Genomic DNA, 21,388 nt, shown 5'->3' with positions numbered 1-21,388 from the left:
AGCCCAGCTTGAAAAGAAGAGCAAGAACTGAGGCAGAAATGAAGTTCAAAAGCCTGTGCTGTGTTATTTAATGTGTGCGCGTGAGGGCATTTCTCCAAAGCATTGCAGTTTGCTCTCTAGTATTCTTCTGCAAAAAGCAGGTCTTGAAGGGCTTGGTGCTTCTGTCCCAGTGTGGTGCATCTCAGGAGCAGAGAGGCACTCCATCAGGCCATTCTTGAGTTCTTGCTTTATTCTTTGTCATTATGTTTAAGAACATTTATATTTAGCACAGTGCTGGACAGAAAGATGCTTTTCAAGAGTTCACTTCATGCATGTCTTGTTTTCCTCTCGTTTTACAAAAAATTCAATGACAGCTCCTGCATAAAGGATAGTAATGTTCAAAAAATACCTGCAAAAGGCAACAAAATCACTACAGCCTGTAAATAAGCTAAAACCACTTGGAGTTGCTACAAAAACTGAACTTTTCAGACAAAGGGCTGCAAAGCCAGGGTAGTCGCAATGAGATGCGACTGAGCTGCTGATGTGTAGATGTTTGCAGTACAGATGTCTCCACCTGAGCTAGTTGTCTGGACTCTATTTTCAGTTGAGAGAAGCAGTTGTTTCTAAGATGCATTTCATCTAATCCAAAAGCATCTAAATTAGGCCAAAAACATTCCTCAGTGTCTATTTCTTTCTGTTGGCTGTAGAGGGAATCTTGTTAAGCAGCTTAGGTGCAGATTTGTTAGGGTGGGATGATTTTAGTGAAGACGGGTTTGGATTCATGGAGAAGGCCTCCATGTGCTTTCTGATGAAAAACAAGGTGTCTTTTGTCTCAACCATGTTGTAAGACCAGCTGGGCTGATCTCCTCACATTCTTAATGGTTTTACAGTTAGGTGTTCACAAAGCTGGTACGTCTGTTACTTTGACTGCACAATACACAAAGCAAAGAAAATACATTCCTGAGAAGACAGTCTGATAAGGAGAAATGTTGGCATCTAAACCCTGGATAACTAAAGAGGCTGTCAGATGTCATGCTTGGAGGATTTTAAGAGGAGTGAGAAAAGAAGCTGCTGCAGTGTTGCTCCATGAGTGTTTGTTATTCCCACACAAGTAGAACTTGTCTGTATTGCTAGACATATGATGGGCAGCATTTGGTGCAAGGCAAGAGTAAGCAAGGGAACTATTCAATAGACCTTTTTCTTCCACATAGAATCATAGAATGGTTTGGGTTGAAAGGGACTGTCAAAAGGTCATCTAGTCCAACACCCTGCAATGAGCAGGGACATCTTCAACTAGATCAGGTTGCTCAGAGACCTGTCCAACCTGACCTTGAATGTTTCCAGAGATGGGGCATCTAACTATAGCTGTTATAAAGTAGTTTGTGTAGCTTCAATTGACTTCTACTTAAACTCCCCCCAAACAGACAGCTTCCCATACCGTGAGGGAGGAAATCTGGTTGCCTTTAGTCTCATGCAGTTGTCAGAACTAGCAATGTGACCACTGCAGGTTTTCCTTAATCTGAAATACTGAAATATTGGGAGCTGCAGAAACTCCTCCAAATTAACTGTGGTGAAGGTGATGAGAAAGCCATGTGAGAACAGAGACTGCAGTATTGTCAGGCTGAGAAAAGAATGCCAGGTCCCACACTGAATGGGAAATAACTGTCAGGAAAAAAAAACCACACCAAAAAAACACAAATAAATTCTCCATCTGACTCTCAGGTAAACCCTGAGGATTTCATTGAATCCTACCTGGAGCAGCTAATGCCAGGGAAGCACTAACTGTGACTGAGAACTCAGACATAAGTTTGCTTTAGGAAAGGAATGCTACCATCCTAACAAAATGTACAGAGCAGGGGGACTGCAGCTTGAAGGAAGGTAACTCGTGTAGGCTGGAGGGGGACATGCATGAAACTGGGGGCCCTATTCCTCTGCTTCTGGGGGATGGAGGACTGTGCTCTCATGGGCTATGTGGCATTCCTGTAGCATGCTTTAGTCCCTGTACATCTCAGTTCCTCAGCTGAAAAAGCAGAGATAGCAGCACTTCTTTCCACCCAGTCTTGCTTTATTTTCCCAACTCCATACTACGTTCTTTTAGGAGCAGAGACTGTCTCTTATTATGTAAATGCACAGCACCCAGCACACTTTGAATTTTCTGTGGTAACAGAACACAGACTTTTTGGTCTCTACATATCTAAGGAAATGTCAGCTTTCCTGATTTCTTTTAAAGTCTCCTAAATGATGCTTGGATGCTAACATATTATGCAGTTGCTGAGTCATGCCAGAAAACAAGCAAAAAAAGGTAGAGGGGAGGAGAGCAGGGAAGAAAAAAGATGTTTCCTGGGGATATTGTAGCTGCTTTTCTATGGGGTGTTTGGACCATCCTGTAAAATTCTTCAGAGGATGAAATCCTTAGCATCAAATTCATCAGTATCTTTAAAAAGCCCATTAGAAGGGATTGTATTATTTGTAGTTAACATTTTTATTTCCATTCTGGGCCCCTTCCTGGTTTCCCTTCCTGCCTTCTCCTATTGACACTACAGCATTTTTTTCTGTAACGTGGCAGGTAGATTAATGAAAAGTTTTTCTTTACTTAGTACACCTCTCTGCATCAAGCATTTAGCATGGAGCATGCAGTGTCTTCCGAAGACCTTCCCACACCTCAGGACAGGTAGTCTGGAGCAGTGATACTCTTATTAGTATGGGGCAATATTTCCATTTGCTGTCTGAGTCCCTGCACAGGCCAGTGCAGGCTGGCCCCAGTATTGCTATAGAAACAAGAAGGAGGCAAGAGATGTGCTGGAATTGCTGTATCTAACTGAAAATAGCCCCTACCTACCCAGCATGCTGGAGCCTTTAACAGCCTGACCTTTCCACTGGAGCCTCCTATGCTCTGTAGCAGAGACAAAATTAGCTCTCATCTGGACCCATTAAAACTCGCTTCTGCAGCCAGCCATTGTGCTGCCAGCTGGATTCCTGAGATGGCTGCTTGGAGGAGTGGTAAATCAGGATAGTGTGTTGGACCATATCGCAAGAGATCTCGTCCTCCCTCCTGCCTGCTTAGCACCTCTGACCTCAACCCAGGCATGGCAAAGAGCAAAGCGATGTCTCAGCCAGAGGATATCAGAGGACAGAATAAGGGACCAGTCCCAAGTATGAGCTGCTCTCTGCACCCCTCCCCAGTAACAGGATGGGAGGAATCCCACCTCCTCTTAAGGTGCCTGGATATGCCTGTGTATCTGCATACATTGGACTGGTAACACTGCAGACCTTGCAGCAGAGAGCCAGCCCTTCTCAGGGCTCTAGGCTTGTTGACTGAATGCAGCTAGGCTCACATTGCTGCCCATCGTCATGGCATCAGGCATCACTCAAATGTAATAGCAGTATCCCTGCTGGACGCTCTGTAGCCAAAAGGAAAGAGGTCTGTCATTGAAATCTCTGGGGAAACAGCCCTTCCAAGGAAGCCTGTTACTCCTGGGCCTTGGCAGGATTCAGGTCTCCCAGGCCTTGGACTGTAGCTCTCTTGGAATTGCAGCACTATGCCACTGGTAAAAAATACCTTGGTATTTCTGAGACAGATGTCAGACAACTGTGGGATCTGAGACCGCCCTGTGCTAGTTTCTATTCCTAGGACAGCCTGAGTCATGGAACCTGTGAGACAGAGCCACATCATGCATCCCACCAGGGGGTTACCTCTGGTCTAAATCAGGATGACAAGCTCAGACTCTAAGCAGAGACAGAACTTCATCGTTGCCTCCCGTCCATTCACCAGCTGCTGCCTTCCACGATGGGCAGGACTGGCACCATGAGAGTCAGCCTTTTTTATCCCACGCTCCCATTGTGGAGAAACATTGCTCCAAAATGCACTCTCCAACCATGCATTCCCCTTTCTGTTGCCTCAGAGACTCCTCCCAGTGCTGTCATGGCTCCTCTCAAACTCTTCCCGCTTCCCCCAAAGAGCACCTGGATCTCTGCCTTTGCAGCAGCTGCCCTCATCGCTCCTGCATCCCTATAGCACGTCTGGTATCCCCAGGCATGGCCCTACACTGCTCTGAAACCTGCTTCCCTACATGGCCTGGGCCAGCTGCGAGGCGAGTGCCTCATACAGCAGCTACAGCAGTAGCAGCATGGGCAGTCCAGGTTTAAATGTCTCCCTGACGCTGAGCGCTAGAGAAGATTTGGAGAAATTATTTATAAACAGCCACCAGATTTAAGTCTGATACCCCATAAAGGTGGTTTTTCTTTTCCTCCAGCTTTCACAGTCAGATAGATTTCTTCATCCATCAGCTAAAAGAGAGAAGAGCATTCATGTCTGCCTCCAGTGTAATTTCTTTAGGGCCCAGTAATGTCAGCACTCACAGGACTGCTTTCCCTTCTGTGCCTTGGAAAGGAGAGGCAGGCAGGCACCGACACACAGAAGGACAGACAGTGTGTTTACAGAAACCTTGCTGCTTGAAGGCAGCAGGTTGAACATTTCATTAAAGAAAGATGACCTTTGTTTTGACATAATTTTGCCTCTTAAATTATTCAATTTTTCTCAATGATAAGTTAATCTCTCCAAGATCGATGCAAGGCTTTTTTCTAAAAAAAGAGTTAATTTAAAAGCTTCTCAGTAGTGGAGACAAAAAATATTTTCCCTCTACTTGCCCAGCTCCTATTGCAATAGTCTGCTAGTGGACAATGCTCAGGGAGCCACAGCAAACAGCCACAGCAATCACAGCATTAATCAGTAACTGACAGTAAAAACAGGCCAGTGTTTATGACAGGCTTTATTCTGTGGGAATAGAGCTTTGACTTGTTATCTCCTGAAAATCCTCAATGCCAAATCCTGCCCTGTGTATTGTGAATGTTACCTTCTTTCTAAGCCAAATACTCACTGGACATGTTAGAGCAAGTTGATGAGATCTAATGAGGCTGGGCTGATTTGCTGAAACCAGCTTGCTTGTTTTTTCTCTCTCTAGGGCTGCTATAAACAAGGGATAAATGCACTGACGTCACTGGTGTGAGTCTGATGTAAAGCCAGGGAAAGGAGGAGCAAGCACACACTGTTTAATCAGATGCTCTGGCTGCAGATGTGCTTGGCATCCCCTATTTTGTTTTGCTTGTCTCAAAATAGGAATTGCCAGTACTTTGCTAAATGCAGTGGAAATTCCTTTTCTTCCAGTGCTGGGGCTGTAAAAATCTCCTTAAGCTTCCTCTGTTACACTGCTTCTGAAACATTCCCTGAAATGCTCCTGGAACAAGTGCACCAGTGAGCTCTCCCCCCTCTCTGGCAGCAACAGTGCACTAGAGGGACCATTTCTATTCTGCCTCTCTGCAGCAGCAAATTCCCAGAGCCCTGTGCCTCCTCGCACTGTTGCTGCTTTGCTCAAGGTCTGTAAGCACTTCCAGTTGGACCAGGGGCTGAATCCGCCACTTTGCAGTCCCCCTCTTAGACTTCCAGCCAGAACTTTAAGGAAGTAAAAATGGGGTTTGCAGCTACAGCTATTTGAAGTGCCTCCAAGTTGGCTGGCTGATGGCTTGTATAATTTATATTGCATGTGCAGCAGTAGTCCTCCTGGGAATCTTATGACTTTAAGTCACTGACAGAGCCATTCTGACACACGCTCTGTGTAGGTGTTCTCTTTCACCACTTAATCTGCAAATAGTTGATCTCTTGTTCGTATTTCAGCCGAAGTGTAATACAGTTGGACCTAGACAGACAGGGTCATCTTGGTGACTCAGTCCAGCAGAAACAGAAATGCATTACAAATTTTCTACTGCTTGGTACGCAGCCATCTTTACACTGTGCATGTTTGGTACATTGCACAACAGGAACCTGCCTCTGTTTTCAGCTTTCAAGGTCTTTCGTAATATAAATAAATCAATTCACAAAACAGAGAAGAGGACAGAGAAAGAGTTTCCCTATAATGAAGACTCCAGTGGAATACTTCATCCTGAAACCTGCTCACTGCTGGACTGTGGCAGCCATCACGAAGTTTCAATGGGAAAACAAATGATTTCTATTGGATCAGCACATCTGTCATTAAGAAGTGGCACTAAAAAGCTGGATTTCCAAATTAGTTGCTTAAAGAGCCTTACAAAGCACTTAAATTCACAGGAGGTAACAGCTTGTTTTATACGTCTCTGAAGTGCCATGTACATTCCTGGTGGCATATAAATAATAATAAATATGCATATGTAGAGATACAGAGAGCCTTAATCACAAAACATGTACGTGTATCTGCAGTACAATACAGGGGGTCCATTCTTCAAAAGCTGCCCCAAAGCTGCAGCATTAAAAATGAGCATCAGGGATTTTATAGCCATTGCTCCTCTTTGGGTTTTTAAACACTGACTTGTCTCCCACCTCCTTTCCATCTAAGCCAAGACCTGCTTCTGGTGGCTCCTAATGTGACACCCTTCCAACTGTAAAACAGCAAGCAAGCACTGCATCTCTTGTGCCTATGCTCAAACAAATAGTTGTATAGAGTCTTTTATCATAGAAATAATACCAGTATCTGCCCTACCTGGGTCATAAACCTATAGCACAGACTTTCATCAAACTTTCAACCCCAAAGCTTTTAACTCTGCAAGGGCCCAGGCTGTGCCATTCTGGGCAAAAAGAGGAACCGCAGCTGCCTGTGGTGGTACTTTGCTATGCCCTGTATATCATCCACGAGAGGGCTGAAGCAGCTCCACAGCCTTGAGAAAGGGGTGGTTGTCTACCTTCTCTCTCTTCTTCATACATTTTCTTGCTCTCAAAGCTGCCATTACCTCTCATTCCAACATTTTGCCCCTGAGACCAAACGGCGCTGTCAGGAAAAATTGTTTTAAGAAATGATACATTGTGTGCAACCTAATTTTTGTTCTTTCCAAATAATGGAGATTGGAACTTAACAAAAAACAAGTTTTCAATGCCTCATACATTCTTTCTGCATAGGACTTAGGCTCTTATTTAAATGGAGTTTTATTTGCCAATTACAAATAATGCATTCATGCCTTGAAAGAAGTTATGCCTTGATTCTCAGCAGGCATGAATCAACATGGGTTCCCTGACTCAAGAGAGCTGTACTGATTTACGCCTGCTGAAGATACGACCCTTTTTTCCCATGCAACTCTGCCTTTCTCCAAGCAGTTTCCAAATTACAACTCTAACCAAAGATAAAAAGTTGATATATCTCCTGATTAACTCTACAGAAAGTGAGTAATTTTTGACTTGCAAAAGTACTTTCATTTCCTTGGTTTGATGACTAGCTCATAAAGGCTCCTCCTGTCTGAAACTGGAACCTCAGTAAGAAAAAATCAAGCACACCAAGCTCCAGCTGGGGCATGGAAGTGAGAAGGTAGACATCCTGTTGTCCAGGTAAGTTCTGGGACAGTTGAACAAGAACCCAGCCAGGATCCCTCAGACCACAGCACCTTTCATACATATCATGGCAGGCTTCTCCTCCCCTTTTCCCAATGACATCTTGTTAGCACCAACTCTACTGCTAAACCTGCCCTATTTACAGGGAGGATGTTAGGGTACACCCATTTAAGAATCTGAAAAACCTCACATATTCAAGGGTTGTGGAAGTACCTCCTGAGAGAGAGGAAGATTCACCACAACATCCACGACAAGATCTTAACTCCCCTCGACTTTAGTGGCTACAGGAAAATACAACTGAGAGACAAAACTGTCAAGGAAAGAGACCGTACAGCTCTTCTCATACAAAGATATTTCCAGAAACTACAGGTGGAAAAAGCAAAATCAAGAGATGGTACTAAGCAGGCTTTATTTATTTATTTCACAGCAGCAACTGAGTCAATTAATAAAAGCCCTTAGATGCGACAGTTTCATGTTTAGCAAACTCATCTGCATTTCTTTTGCCACTCTGCATCAAAGCCAAGTGGCCTCTGGGGCTGTTCCACAACCAGCTTCGTACATCTGCATCCAAAATCTGATGCTTTGAAGAAGGACTTTCTAAGAGGGCTCCCTTAAATTATGAGAGACCTGGTTCAATGTGGTGCTCCTCCTCCCCCAGTATGCTAATACTAACTTTTATGTGGAGAAATTTCTGGAGATAGATTACCTGCATTCTTATTTTAAATGTTTTTTTGCAAGGGAGCACTTATTGTGTGGCTGTTCATGCTTCATTGGCATTATTATTATTTGTCCTTCTGTTTGTTGTTTTATGTTTCATTTTCCCTCCTCTCTTGGTTTTAAAAAGCCCTTCGGTGAGCTCAGCTAGTGTTCAACTTCATTTATTCCTACAACTGCAAAACCTATGTTTGAAGCCAGGCAGGAATACTTCCACTTCATGGTCCAGTAACAAGGTCTATCTAAATCATGCTGCTGTGAGAGTATTCTTTTTAAGGAAAGATACCCAGCATCTGAATTGACCAGGTGTTTTAAAGTTTGATGGATTTAAATGTTAGCTTCCACAGATTTAATCTTCTGTTAAAATTCTGGTTTTATTCAGTGCTGTAATGTCACATACTTGAGAGTGATTTCTCATTTCCTAGTAAATACATAGCAGAATTTGCTCCTTTCACACTTTCCTGACCTATGCTGTGACTAAACATCAAAGACTTGGGCACATGTCCAGGAACAACTTGTATTCCAGGCCTCACCAGTGGTGCTGCTTTATATTTTGATCTGCATAGACAGTCCACTCTGAATTCAGCCATGCCAGAAACTGGAGCTGCCAATTGCAATTTTTGGCTAGGGCAATCAGGCAACTTTCAGACATATGTTAAATTAAATTTGAAAATTAGCATTATTGGTCCCAATATAAACAGGAGGAGAGAGAACAGGCTTCGCATTTTCTGCTTCGTGGGGTTTGAGGTAGTAGGAAAATATTCCAATATATGATTGTTTACCAGAGTAGCAGTCCCAACATCTAACATACTCCAGATTTTTTAAAGCAGTTGTAATAACAATGGTCCAGATCTATATCTTAGAGAAGCCAAAGAGTGTTTCAGTTGGATTCTATTGAGCCATATTCCTTAGTAGGCATAAAGTGGCCCAGCTCCAAAAAAATCAGCAGAGCTGCAAGCATTGACACCAACTAAGGATCTGGCCATATGTGGATTTGGATGAATACTTTGATTTTATATTTTCCAGGCATTGTGCAAAACATTGGCTAATTAGCAACATTTGTATTTAAGAGGCAGTTAAAATAGTAACTGTATTTATAGTGTGTGTATATATATATATATATAGTATTTATATATCCGTGTATAGAAAAATAGATGCAGAATGGGAGGAGAGAGCCTAATGGGTGTAATCTTTAGGAATAAAGATGCAAAAATTCAGTTTTAGGGCAGCAACAGATTCCCTTTGCAACTTCCTCTAGTTAAGTTCCAGTCCATTTCTTTGCAGACCTTAGATTCCTCTAGGGACTTGCTTTTTCATTTAGAAAAAGTAATACAGTGATCCTTAAAGAAAGGCCAAGTGGCTTTTAAGCCATGTATTTTTTTAACGAACATGAAGGTCCATGCATTTTAGTAAGTTGGCATGTTAAGACAATTACAGAACTGTTTTGCTGCTAACTTTTGCACAAAGAATGCCAGTTTAAAAAAAAAAAAAAAAAGAGTAGTAGGAAAAAAAATCAAAAGCATCTTTGTCCTGGCTCAAAGAGGAACTGGAGTATTTTGTAAACACACTATTCCAAGCAGCTGAGTTGTTGATTTCAGTCTTGCCTGTTTTCTATTTTTGCTCCTTGGTTTATCATTGATATAGCACAGGAATGAACTGTACTCTCTACCTGCCTCAGACTCTGTTACTATCCCTGCCTGACTGAGGATACAAACTGGCAAGGTGAAGACAACAACAGGTTGCATGATTTGTCTCATTTCAAGAGGTGCTGAAGAAGCAGGCAAAATCGCAAGTGAGTTGGGCAAGTGTTTACTTTAGGTTTGTTTGTATGGAGCCTGATATGAATCCTCAAACAAGGCCAGCTACTTATCAAGTTAAAAACTATTCCATTATGAGTGCCTACTCCAGAACCAATATTTGATTTTAATATTATGTGTACAGGCACTTGTAAAATAAACAGGCCTGTTTGCATTGGTATCTCTGCTCTTGGAGACAGTAAAACAGATACGTTGTTTTGCTCATTTTTCCCTTTCCAGAGCAAGATCACGCAAAACTTTTAGGAAGAGAATAAGAATTGAACCAACAAGTACAAATCTTTATGTCAAGGCTGAGAAAGATGTGAAGCTGTGCATTTATGAAGAGGCCTCTGGCTCATATGAGTGATACAGGCAAAGTAGTTGCCATTGCTTCTACCAGAGAAGACCGTCAATTTAATCTGCGTTTATCTCACCCCCATGCGAAGAGTGCTTGTTTCAATAAAATTTCCTCTTTCAGGACTGCAGTGACTTTACTCAAAGAAATAAGCATAGAATAGAACAGAGTATTTCAGTCAGAAGGGACCTACGATGATAATCTAGTCCAACTGCCTGACCAAAAGTTAAAGCATGTTATCAAGGGCATTGTCCTAATGCCTCTTAAGCACTGACAAGCTTGGGGCATCAATCACCTCTCTAGGAAGTCTGTTTTAATGTTTGAGCACCCTCTCAGTAAAGAAATGCTTCCCAATGTCCAGTCTGAACCTCCCCTGATACAGCTTTGAACGATTCCTGTGCGTACTATCCCTGGATCCCAGGGAGAAGAGATCCGCACCTCCCTCTCCACTTCCCTTCCTCAGGAAGCCGTAGAGAGCCATGAGGTTGCCCCTCAGCCTCCTTTTCTCCAAACTAGACGAGCCCAAAGCCCTCAGCCGCTCCTCACAGGACGTGCCTTCCAGCCCTTTCACCAGCTTTGTTGCCTCTTCGGGACGCATTCAGGGACCTTCACATCCTTCTTCAATTGTGGGGCCCAGAACTGCACACAATACTCAAGGCCACACCACCCCTGAATGCAGTGGGATAATCGCCTCTTTTGATCGCCTGGTTTTACTGTCTTTGATGCACCCCAGGACATGGTTTGCCGTGTCGGCTGCCAGGGCACGCTGCTGACTCCTGTTGAGCCTGCTGCCAGCCAGCTCCCCCAGATCCCTTCCTGCAGCACCACTCTCCAGCCACTCCTCTCCCAGTTCATACTTGTGCCTGACGCTACTCCCTTACATACCGTGTGACACCTCGCCTGCCTTGCCTATCCCTCCTGAACAGCCTGTAGCCCTTCATCCCAGCACTCCAATCGTGGGACTCGTTCCACCAAGTCTCACTAATACCAATGATACCGTAGCTCTGGGAGCTGACCAATACTTCCAGTTCATACTGTTTGTTTCTCATACTGTGTGTGGTGGTATATAAGCATTTCAGATACGCTCCTGAGCCCTCCGTGCTCCCAGGAGCAGTGTAAACATTTCCACTAGTGTTGCTACCCTCAGGCGATGCCATGCCAACTCTTGCAACCTACTGCAATCCTGTTAGTATCCCCTTCCCCCATCAATTCTAGTTTAAAGCTCTCTCGAGCAGTCCCACCAGCTTGCACCCAAAGACATTTTCCCCATCCCATCAGGCCCCAGCATACCTCATGTCTCGAAGGCTCTTCCATGGTTTAAAACCCCAAAGTTTTGGCAGAGGCACCGGTCCTGGAGCCATATATCGATATCCACTCCGCCTCTACGAATAGCCCTTCGCACATCCCACAGCCAGACTCCTGGGTGGTCACGTACTTGAACAGGAGCCCTGCCGGTGTGGTTGCGTTGGTTCTGCCAGGCGATAGAAGAACGGGAGAAGCCGGGGACACCGCTTTTTGAAGGGTGGCCACCATGCTGCCGCGCTCCCCCGCTGCCGTCCATCAGCCGGGCTGATTGCTTGTGCCTGCGCACACCTCCCGCGCCGCCGGGTGCAGGCCCCGCCCCTTTTGCTGTCTCGTCCAATCAGCGGGCCCCAGGTCCGATGCTCGGGGAACGCCCCCCCGTCTCCACGTGCGTGCCGCGTGGGCCCGCTGCAATCAATGCAAATCAAAGACAACGCACGCAGGATGGGTCAAGGACACAGTTTGTTCCCCAAACTTGCTTTTCAAATCCACCTCACCTCCATTCCACATAGTTGGGTTCAGCATCAGTCGCTTGCTTTCCCCCACCTGCACACTATCCTTCCCGGTGCTGCAGCAAGGTAGTGTTTTTCCTCTGCTTGCTTCCCATGTATTGCTTGCTGCATGGCTGAGGGAACTACAGATGCTCTGGAATGTGTTATTGTGCATAGGCAGTGCTAAAGCTTTCAAAGTCATATATAAAATGCATGTTTCCAAAAAGCCTTTCCAAAGATGCTTTGAACTGGGCAGCTCTGACGTTGCAAGCTTTTGCCTCTATAAATGACCATGATCCAGGATAATTTTGCTCCTAAGATCTTCTGAGTTCTTTTACAGCTTCATGAATCTGAAATAACCCTTTCAACCTGATGGGTTTGCTCCTGTGCAGATCAGGATCCCAGGGAGAATCTAGCTTGTAATTTTAATTTATTCCACAGAGTTTGCTTGCAGTTTATCACTTATTAAGGCTCACTGCAGTCTGGACAGATGTTTTAAAAGATATAAAGGGTATGAGAGGAATAATCCAGCCATGTCCTGCTGGACTTAGCGTCTCCTCTGTGTCATTCGTGTTTCACTGCCTGGGTCCCTCAGGGAAACTAATCAAATTCTGTTTGCTTTGACCAGACAAATGTTTCTTTCCCCGTAGTGTGAGCTGCACTATTAGGAAGCCTGTTTAGAGCCCCAATTAAGGTTTCTGCCACCTAAATCAAGCCGAACACCGTGCAGAGTACTGAGTAATAGGACCCTGTTCTCTACAGAAGCTTTTTTTTTCTACATAAAGGAAAATAAATTACATCCATGCAACTTTCCAGTCTGCTGTGTGTTTTCCAGCAGTGGTCTCCGATGCAAATTCTCAGGGTTTGAGCTCTTGTCTTTTCTGTGCCAGGGGACAGAAAAAGGGGAGGGAGTGGGACATATTGCCTCCTGCATGCTGAGATGAGACACTTGAAAGAGGAAAGACCTCATTTACATGCCAGAAAGGCTGTAGCAAGTGTGACGTGGTAAAGTCTTCCTTGCTCCCTAAAACTCTCCCTCCACCTGCAAAACTTAACATGCCATCTGAATTCCAAACCCTACTTTGGATGCTCCTGCTGCAGGGATGTCCTTGCTATCTTCTGGCTGATATACAAGGTGGTCCTCAGAATATGACCAAGGCCACTCTGCTGTTGTCATGATGGAGGTGTATTTTCAGCTGACTTCTTCGTAATTTCATTTCTTCTTTTTGTGGCTTGGGAGGAATTATCTTCTCTTGGCTTTTAGCTTTCTGGAAAGCAGCAGGTGTTTTCAGTGTCTCTAATTCTTTAGGATAAACATATTTGTTGCTTCAACTGTAGTTACTGCTTAGTAGTACTCCTGTTTATATTATGGCTGGGATGTGCTGATCTCCATCTGTTTTTATTTCCAGATTTCATTCCACTTCCTTATGTAAAGAAGAGCCAGTAAATCTCATTTCATCAGAGTGTATTCATAATGAATTCACATCCAAGCCTCTTTACAGACTTTTGGCTTTAGTTATTGTGTTTACACCTCCAAATAAGTAACATTTTTTCCTCTTGCACAAGAATAATGTTGCTTTCAGAGCATGTTAGAGCTCAAGAGGATAACTGTAATAGTGCCTAGGAGAATGATTTGGTGAACTGGGCTGGGCTGTGGATTCTCATCTGTAGCCTATCCTGTGCCCTGCACATGAAACCACTCTCTTTCTTCAGCATGCTTATATTTCTTTAGTGTCATGCTATTGTAACTGAAATATTGCTTCTTCCCATGCTCTAGCAAGCAAGCCTTTTTTTCTGAAGCATTTCCCAGGTCACCAGTATTCAGCTCATGGGCTCCAGCTGGTACTGACTTTTCGTTTTTCCTATTGATTTATTTGCAAACTTCAGTATCTCTTTAGGCCTTCTCTGAACAATGTAAGTGGGTCGATGAGAACTAAACTCTCCAAACACCAGTGCCCTAATTAATGTTCAAAATTAAAGTGCTAATTGTGAAATGGCGTGCGATTCATCTGTCTCCATTCAAAAGCCCTTTATCAGTGTGCTTGAGGCATGGTTTTGCTTTGTTTTCAGGCTGCAAAGGGGGATTGTATGAACCTAATAAAATACCAAACTATGTTAGGGGGCACCAACACATGCTGTAGCAACACAGACCTTAGTAGGTCAAACACTCCAATAGTGTTATGTGCTAGGGAAAATTATGCCTTTCACTGGCTCAGCTGCAGACTGAACAGCACCTCTGCTCCAGCCTTGGCCCATCGAGGCACAGTCAAATAGCACCAGTTCAAGGTGCCTTCGGGTGCTGATTTCTGGAGCCATGAGTGACACTGGTAGGCTTTGAAATCCAAATACCAAGCAGTGAAGTACTAGCTGCTCGATTGCATGACTTGGGAATGGTGGGAGAGCTACTCTCTTTGCGGTCATTGTATGAAAGCAATGCAACCGCTATCAAGTCTTGGAAACACTGAGGCTAGGGAATTTATGGTCCTTTCTTCTTGCACCACCTAGACTTGAAGATTGTTTTTCCTAATGACTCATAAAGCGCTTTGTATCATTTAATGCTTTCAGAGATAAATAATCCATGACATCATCTAACAAAGGAAGCAACTGTAAAAGAAAATAAATTGTGCTTGGCACCTATTGGGAACAGAAAACCTTTGGTGGCATATATTGAGTTACATTCATTGTTTCAGACCTTTTTTGGCTGATACATGGTGCCAGAGAATTGCAGAGCATGAAATAATTTCTTGATGTGGTGTGTTAGTCAGGGACATCAGAGACTTCTGCATCAGCAGGACAATATACTGTACTTCCCTGTGAGTCATCAAGCCTGCTCCCAGCTTTGTGCTGTGACTTGTGTGACCTTGAGGAAATCATTTGGCCTTTCTCTGCTATCCTATCCCTCACCCAGCTATTTTACCCTTCTGGCTGTTTGTGGCAGAGCCTTTTCTTGCACTTTACCCATAAATCATCTAGCGCCACAGGACTAACCCTTGTTTGGCTCTAGACCTCTTTTACAGGCTTCTAGAGAATATGAACAATAACATCAAGGTATTGAATATCAGCACAGACGCAGTAACAATGAGATCTTCTTGAAAACAGAGATACCTCCTCAGCAAAGCCCTGCTTTGTGAGGTGTTAGATTAGGTTTTGGAGAATGATGAAGGAAATCCAAAGTATTGTGGGTCGTTTCCAGCGCCTTACACTATGTTCCCAATATGCTACTATCTCATCACAAAGGAGCTGATCTTTGGATCATCGTGGTTCAGAATACCCCCCTTCCTTATCACAATTTCCAGGAACTCAGAGAGATGCCTTGCTGCTTACAAATCACAAATATTTGGTATGAAAGTATGTCCCTAAAGAATAAGGACCGTAACCTTGGATCTAAAATAACTGAATAGTACAGCCCCAGGCTTCTGAGAGCCTCTCTGCCCCAGCCCATCACTTATTCCTTTGAACAAAGCAACAGCCACTTCCTAAGAGTTTTGGCACAAGCCTGCCTTGTCCTGGCACTGTAGGACTTTGCTTACATTCATTAATGCTGTATTGCATTTGCATAAGCAATATCTCAACAAGCATGGCCCTTTATCACTGTGATTCATGGAAATGACACAGTGGATGGTTGTGCTAACTTTGCCTTGAAATGAGGATGATTTATTCATTAGGGGGGTTCACTATGAAGTCATTGCCATTGCTGTTGTGTCTGCATACAATTAGAAACAAGGGTTGTATAAGAGAGGTACAGAGTAGGAAGAAAGGCTCCTGGGGTCCTCCCTTGTCTGTACTCTTCAAAGCGTGCAAGCAGAGGGCAGGAGAAGAGCAAAGCATGGCTCAGATGCACTGACAAAACTTTGGGGCACAGAGCAGATCATTATGAATTCTTGTGGTATCTGCTCTAATCTCATTAGCTGTGATGGATTCTGATGATGTCCATGTTGTAATTTCCATTGCTGCTCAGCATTAGTCCACTTAACATCCACTTTCAGTGGAGTGTTTCCAAGTAATTAGTATTCTCATCTTTTATCTGAGGGGTCATGGGTTATAGTGCATTACTGAGAAGGATGGGCTGGAAGGAGAGAGAGGGGGGCCAGCATCTCTTCTGCAGAGAAAGAGGATAAAACACAACTCAGCTTGCTACAGAGAAAATAATATGCTGATGTCTCACCTGCTGAGCTCTGCAAGGGTGACCTATAGGTTCATATCCTATCTTTTTCACATTAAATCCTAGGTCCACCTTCTAGTTTCTCTGAAAGACTGCTGTGGGAGAAAGACCTCAAAGCAATATGGTGCAAAATGCCTCCTACCCATCTGTGAACAGCAGGTATGTCACCCTCTTCAACGCTGCGGGTTCTGTGGTGGTGTTGAAGCAGCAGTGACCTCTGGCTGCATGAGCCTATCTTGGATGACACTTCCAATCTGATCACTTATTCACTCCTAGGGAGCCATGGGGTGATGTACACACTTCTTTTTATAGCCCAATGACATTAGAAATACAGGCCATGGTCTGCACCTAAAAATCCCAGCGGAGGAGAGGGTGAGCAGGCATTCACCTTGCCCTCAGCAATGCCTGAAAATGCCAAGCTTTTATTCAAGGCTCTAAGTAATTAGCAAGCCCATGTGTTGCAGGTTTTTCCTCACTTTTGGAGTTTGAGCTGATGGCCTGTTTGCTCCCCAAACTGTGCAGGGTGGTGGTGGAGAAGACAGGTTTCCTGAGGACAGCCTGGGTCTGTTAAAGGGAGCTGATAATAAACAAAAGAAAAGAGAGCAGGAGACTTCTGCACATTTTCTCTGATCACTCCCTTCACTTTTTTTCCTTTCAGGCACTAGCTCAACTGAGCAAAGCCAAAGGCATGGTGCCATGTGGAGTATATTAGCTTCATGGAACATGGTGCAAGTTCTCCCATGCTGAGCAGGGCAGGATGCTGGTTAGGGCTCCCACCATCCTCCACCCACTCCTGCATCCATGTAAGGACAAAAATATCTGTTTTCAGTAATGTGGATGGCATGGAGGGGGAGGCTGGGGAGGGGATGAGGAGAGAGGCCTGTTTTCAGATCACTGGTCTGTGCACAGGAGCTTCCTACAAGCACCACTAAATCACCTGCACACCACTGGCAGGGGTTCATGCCAGGGCCAGAAAAGTGTGCTGCATTTCCCCATGCCATCTCATCAGGCAGGGGGTGAACGATGATTTTTGCAGCATGCATAATCATACTGTGGGACACATTACCTGAAACGTCAGCTGTTGTTTCCTATCAAGGGACGCCAGCCTGGCCTGATCTTTGCTCTGACCTACTACAGTGACTAGATCCTGGGAAGAGCAGTGTACCACCAACTTCTGATAGTATTTGGCTATCAGAAAGGAACAGCTTGCTAGGAGTATTTTAAAATGTCTGTTGGTGGAGAGGTTAAACCCAAATATTCTTCACATCCTCTCATTCAGTAATAAATTGCGTTGCTTTTCCAAATGCTCAGTCTGTTTCAGGGACAAAGTGTGAACAGTGCCATCAAAATGCAGCCTGACCTCTCTATGTGCCAAAACACATTTATTTCTCTCTCTTGATATGGTTACAATTTGACAGGAAAAACATTTATTTCTCTTTCAGAGAAGAGTTTTACAAGATGCTTAAAATTATTTTTTGCTCAATGTGCTAACCGGCAGAGTTTCAGAAGCTGGCCTGAGTCTGGCAGCGTGCAGCTCCACAGAAGTGCAGCAGTCAGAGCCTCTCCCTGCACTTGCAAAAACACAGATTGAAAATAATTTCCGTGCTCGCTCCTCTCTCTTTGGCAAGACAGTTCGCTTGTTTCTCCCTCACGTGAATCCTTCTGGCATTGAAGAGGGAGGCACACTGCCTCCTTGATCTGAGAAGCTTTCTCACAGAAGGGGTCAGGGAATTGAGCTTGCCAGAAAAACAGCTTTGGGAAGTGCCTGCTAATCTCAGCTCCTGCTGTGCTGTGGCAGCACAAGCAATTGCTGGCCACATGTTCCAGGCTTGCAGTGAAGACATCAGACTGCATATGCCATGCATATCCCAGGAGATCTGTCACATGGTCACGTGATGGAGTTTCCTTGGGAACCCATCTTTCAACCTGGGGAAACCCTCACAGCTTTCCTTGTATTAATTCCTCTTTCATTCCCAGACTGGTCTGCCTCTCTCTGGCACAGTACATCATACTTTCCTAAGCAGCTCACAGAGCCAGCGAATGGAGCTGATTCCTGTATCCATAATCTCAGCCTAGTCCTCCAGCAGCCCTCAGGAAAGCTAGTCCAGCCACATGCCCCTGCAAAGAATTCCTCACCCAGCGAGCCATTCTGCAACGCCCTTTACAAACTGCAATCTAATTTCTTTTTCCTGGTGAACTCTGCTGCTGTTTAATGCCACCACGTGTCTTAACAGAATTAAGCACTGTTTCTAGGCATCTATCAGATGATGTTGCCAGCAGGTTGCAAATATTTTAGACATAAAGCAACTACACAAGGGACAAGGTTACCTAAAATTGCCGTAAGGAAGCAAACACAGCCCTTGAAATTATATGCAATCCACAGAACAGCAAACTAATCAATGTCACTTGAATGTGACTAAACTGTATGAATCCCTTTGTCATATTTGTTTTGTGTACAGGATGGTAATGAAAATTGATTCAGTTTCTTCACACAAATAGGCTTTGTTTATTTTAATAAGATGGATTTTTTTTTGTACATCCCTCCCCCAGTTTAAGAGGTGAAAGTATAGATATGAAAGACTGACTTTTCGCAAAGCTACTGCAAAACTCCTCCAGAAATCCCATTATTAGGAAAAAACAGGATTTGTAAATGACAGCTCAAGTGTTCTGTCTGACTGCAGAATTCAAGATTTTGGAATGGTTATTTAAAAGTATTTAAGTACCTAAGGATTCAGATAAGCCTTAGGTGAGTTTTTCACAGGCAACTCTGGGAATTAGATATCTAACTGTACCTAAAAGTGTTTACAAAAATTTGACCCCTCAGGCCCAATTAATTTTGACTGAGCTTAACACAGGATGGAAAGTCTCTTTAAAGGTGCTGGCCTGCACTGACTCCTGTTATCTCTGAACTGCCTTTGAGGTTGCGTCACTTGGATAATCAAGACACCATGCAAGGAAACTATTTTTCTGGCAGGGGATAAGGTAGTGAGAAGGCTTAATACTGACACCTTATGATGAAGCCTACAATAGCTATGAGACTGTTGTCCACTATGGCTCCCCATCCAAAACTTACTGATGGCCTGGATAGAAATGTCTGGCTCTGAGCCCGAAATTGTGAGTGAAGTTACTGTGTGCCTGGATGGACTGGTTTCTTTGAAGTGATGCAGACACGCAGTAAATTGCTTTTTTTTTCTCTCCTTTCTATTCTCAGGGCCAAAAAAAGACAACAAAAATGGATATGTGTCCCCTCAAGCAGTTGATAGCGTGCTCTCTGTGAGACACTGAGATGCTGGCTGATGACATGCTCTCTTTTCCATCTTTCCTGAGATGTTGTGCCAAGGCATCCCATGAAGAATTTCACCTTAAGAAGAAGATCGTGTCCAGATCTTTTCCTGGCCTCTTTACACTGCTGTCATGTAAAAGGAGGCTTAGGAGATAATCAAGGCCAGGATAATCAAAGTGGGTCACTCCCTAGTGGTAGGAAATCCCAGGGGGATATTTTACACAGTGACTCTGGAAGAAGGGGTTGTGGTTTTTTTCCATCTACTTCCCTTCCCTTCTGTGCCCTACATGGACAGCACAGCCTAATCAGCACTTAGAGGCCACGGAAAAATTGTTGTTGAGGGAAACCCCTGAACTTATTTCCCAGGCCTAGGAAGACCGCCACCCAAAGGTGTGAGCAGGGTGGGTGACCTGATTTTTGCAGGTCTGCCAGGGCTGGCTGAGAGGTCCTACTGTCTCTGCTGATGCAGATCTGCAGATAAAGCAGCTCTTTTGCTATATTTGGGGAGTGTGTGAGGAAAAACAACCATTTACCCTCTAGGTAGACATGCCAGCCTGATTCTTACCGTGCAGTAACTGTTTATAGTTAAGTCTGTAAAGTGCTGCTGCTGGGGTGAAGCAAATAAGACAATCCTCAGGTTCTAAGAGGAAACCTTCACCCCTCGGGTCCTGTCCTTTCTTTGGTGTCACTCAGAATCAACGCCAGTGGCAGATGCTGTTTGGTGGCCCAAGTCAGGCAGATGCTTCTCTCACCGCACTGAATCTGGCTCATTCATCCAGATCAGTGGCTGCCTCCATCAACTCGGGAACAGATGACAATGGGGGAAGGGAGGGCACGTGTCTCCTGCCTGAAGCCTCGGCATGAAGCGTGTTTTCTGTGTGCTCTGTTTCTTGCTAGTGAGCCAGAAATCCAGGTGTATTAACCCAAGTCCAACACACGGTAAAGGCTCAGCATCGCTCCTTCGTTAGTGGGAATGTGGCCACTGAATGGGGACCAGCAACAGCTTCAGCATGTGCTCGTCATCAGCGATTCCCGATGAGTTCAGAAAGTAACTCGTGGTGAAGCACCTTATTCTGTCTTCTTGGCAGCTGTCTAATCCACAGATGTCAGAAGAGATGAAATAAACTTGCTTACGACAGATTGGCCTGTCTCTCTTTACTGTATGTCCAGGTGATGGATGAGTACTACCCGTGATCTTCGAGTAGCAGCTGTATCTTTCAGAGGTCTAACTACAGCCAGGAACTGTAAATGCTGCATTGCTTCACTGCAACCAAGAAACAATAATCTTTGCCTCCTGCAAAGGTTAACTCCTTTGTATCTTCACAGGACAAAAGACAGTCAGAAACACAGCAGTTCCCAGGTCCATCAGCTGGTTTGCATCGTGAGTGAATAGACCCTGTAGCAAGGGATGATGCCTTCAGAGCTAGAAAGGGCAGACTGATGCCCTATTCCACAACTAGGTGCCTAATCCTCTTGCATGATGACTCTATAACTAAGGTAGCAGAACCTGCAGCTTCCCTGCCAACTGGCTTCCCTGGAGATCTCACTGACTTCTGCTGATGGGCCACTGAGAGAGGGAAGAAAGCATTCGTTTTCATTATTGCTGATGACAGAGCTGTTGCAAAGCAGGAAGAGTTGGACCGTGGAACCAGCAGAGCATGCGAGGCATGCCTGGAGGATTAGCAGAAGGCTCTGGGGAGTGAGAAGAAAGAAAAAAAGAGATAAGAGCTGGAGAAGAAAGAAAAACAGGAATCAGTGTAGATTGATCTTTATCCTTCCTTTTGCTGATCATGGCTAGAGAACACTGATGCATGCTGTATATTAGAAACAATGCAGAGATTAAGCATGGCTGCCTAGCCAGGATGCAGAGCAGAGATATTTCAGTAGGCAGGTGCCATTGCTGAGCTTTCTCAGTCCTCACTTGTTGCCTTAAAAGATGCCATTCTCTCTTGCATTTT

The 21,388-nt window shown here is 44.4% G+C and overlaps 1 long non-coding RNA gene across 5 annotated transcripts in view; it reads right to left on the bottom strand.

Annotated features, from left to right (window-relative positions):
* LOC148055002 (uncharacterized) overlaps positions 1-21,388 on the bottom strand; it is a 220,624-nt gene that overhangs the window by 13,705 nt on the left and 185,531 nt on the right. For 4 of the 5 annotated variants that reach the window (XR_015706104.1, XR_015706102.1, XR_015706103.1 and 1 more), the window contains one exon: positions 11,483-21,122. This is a non-coding gene — a long non-coding RNA (uncharacterized LOC148055002). The remainder of the gene's footprint in view (positions 1-11,482; positions 21,123-21,388) is intronic. The other variant, XR_015706106.1, reaches the window with a different exon arrangement.

Source organism: Nipponia nippon, unplaced genomic scaffold, assembly GCF_047370975.1.
Source record: "Nipponia nippon isolate SJK-2023a ecotype South Korea unplaced genomic scaffold, ASM4737097v1 scaffold_28, whole genome shotgun sequence".
In the NCBI taxonomy this organism is placed as follows: Eukaryota; Metazoa; Chordata; class Aves; order Pelecaniformes; family Threskiornithidae; genus Nipponia; species Nipponia nippon.
This window is presented reverse-complemented; position numbering and strand designations above follow the sequence as displayed.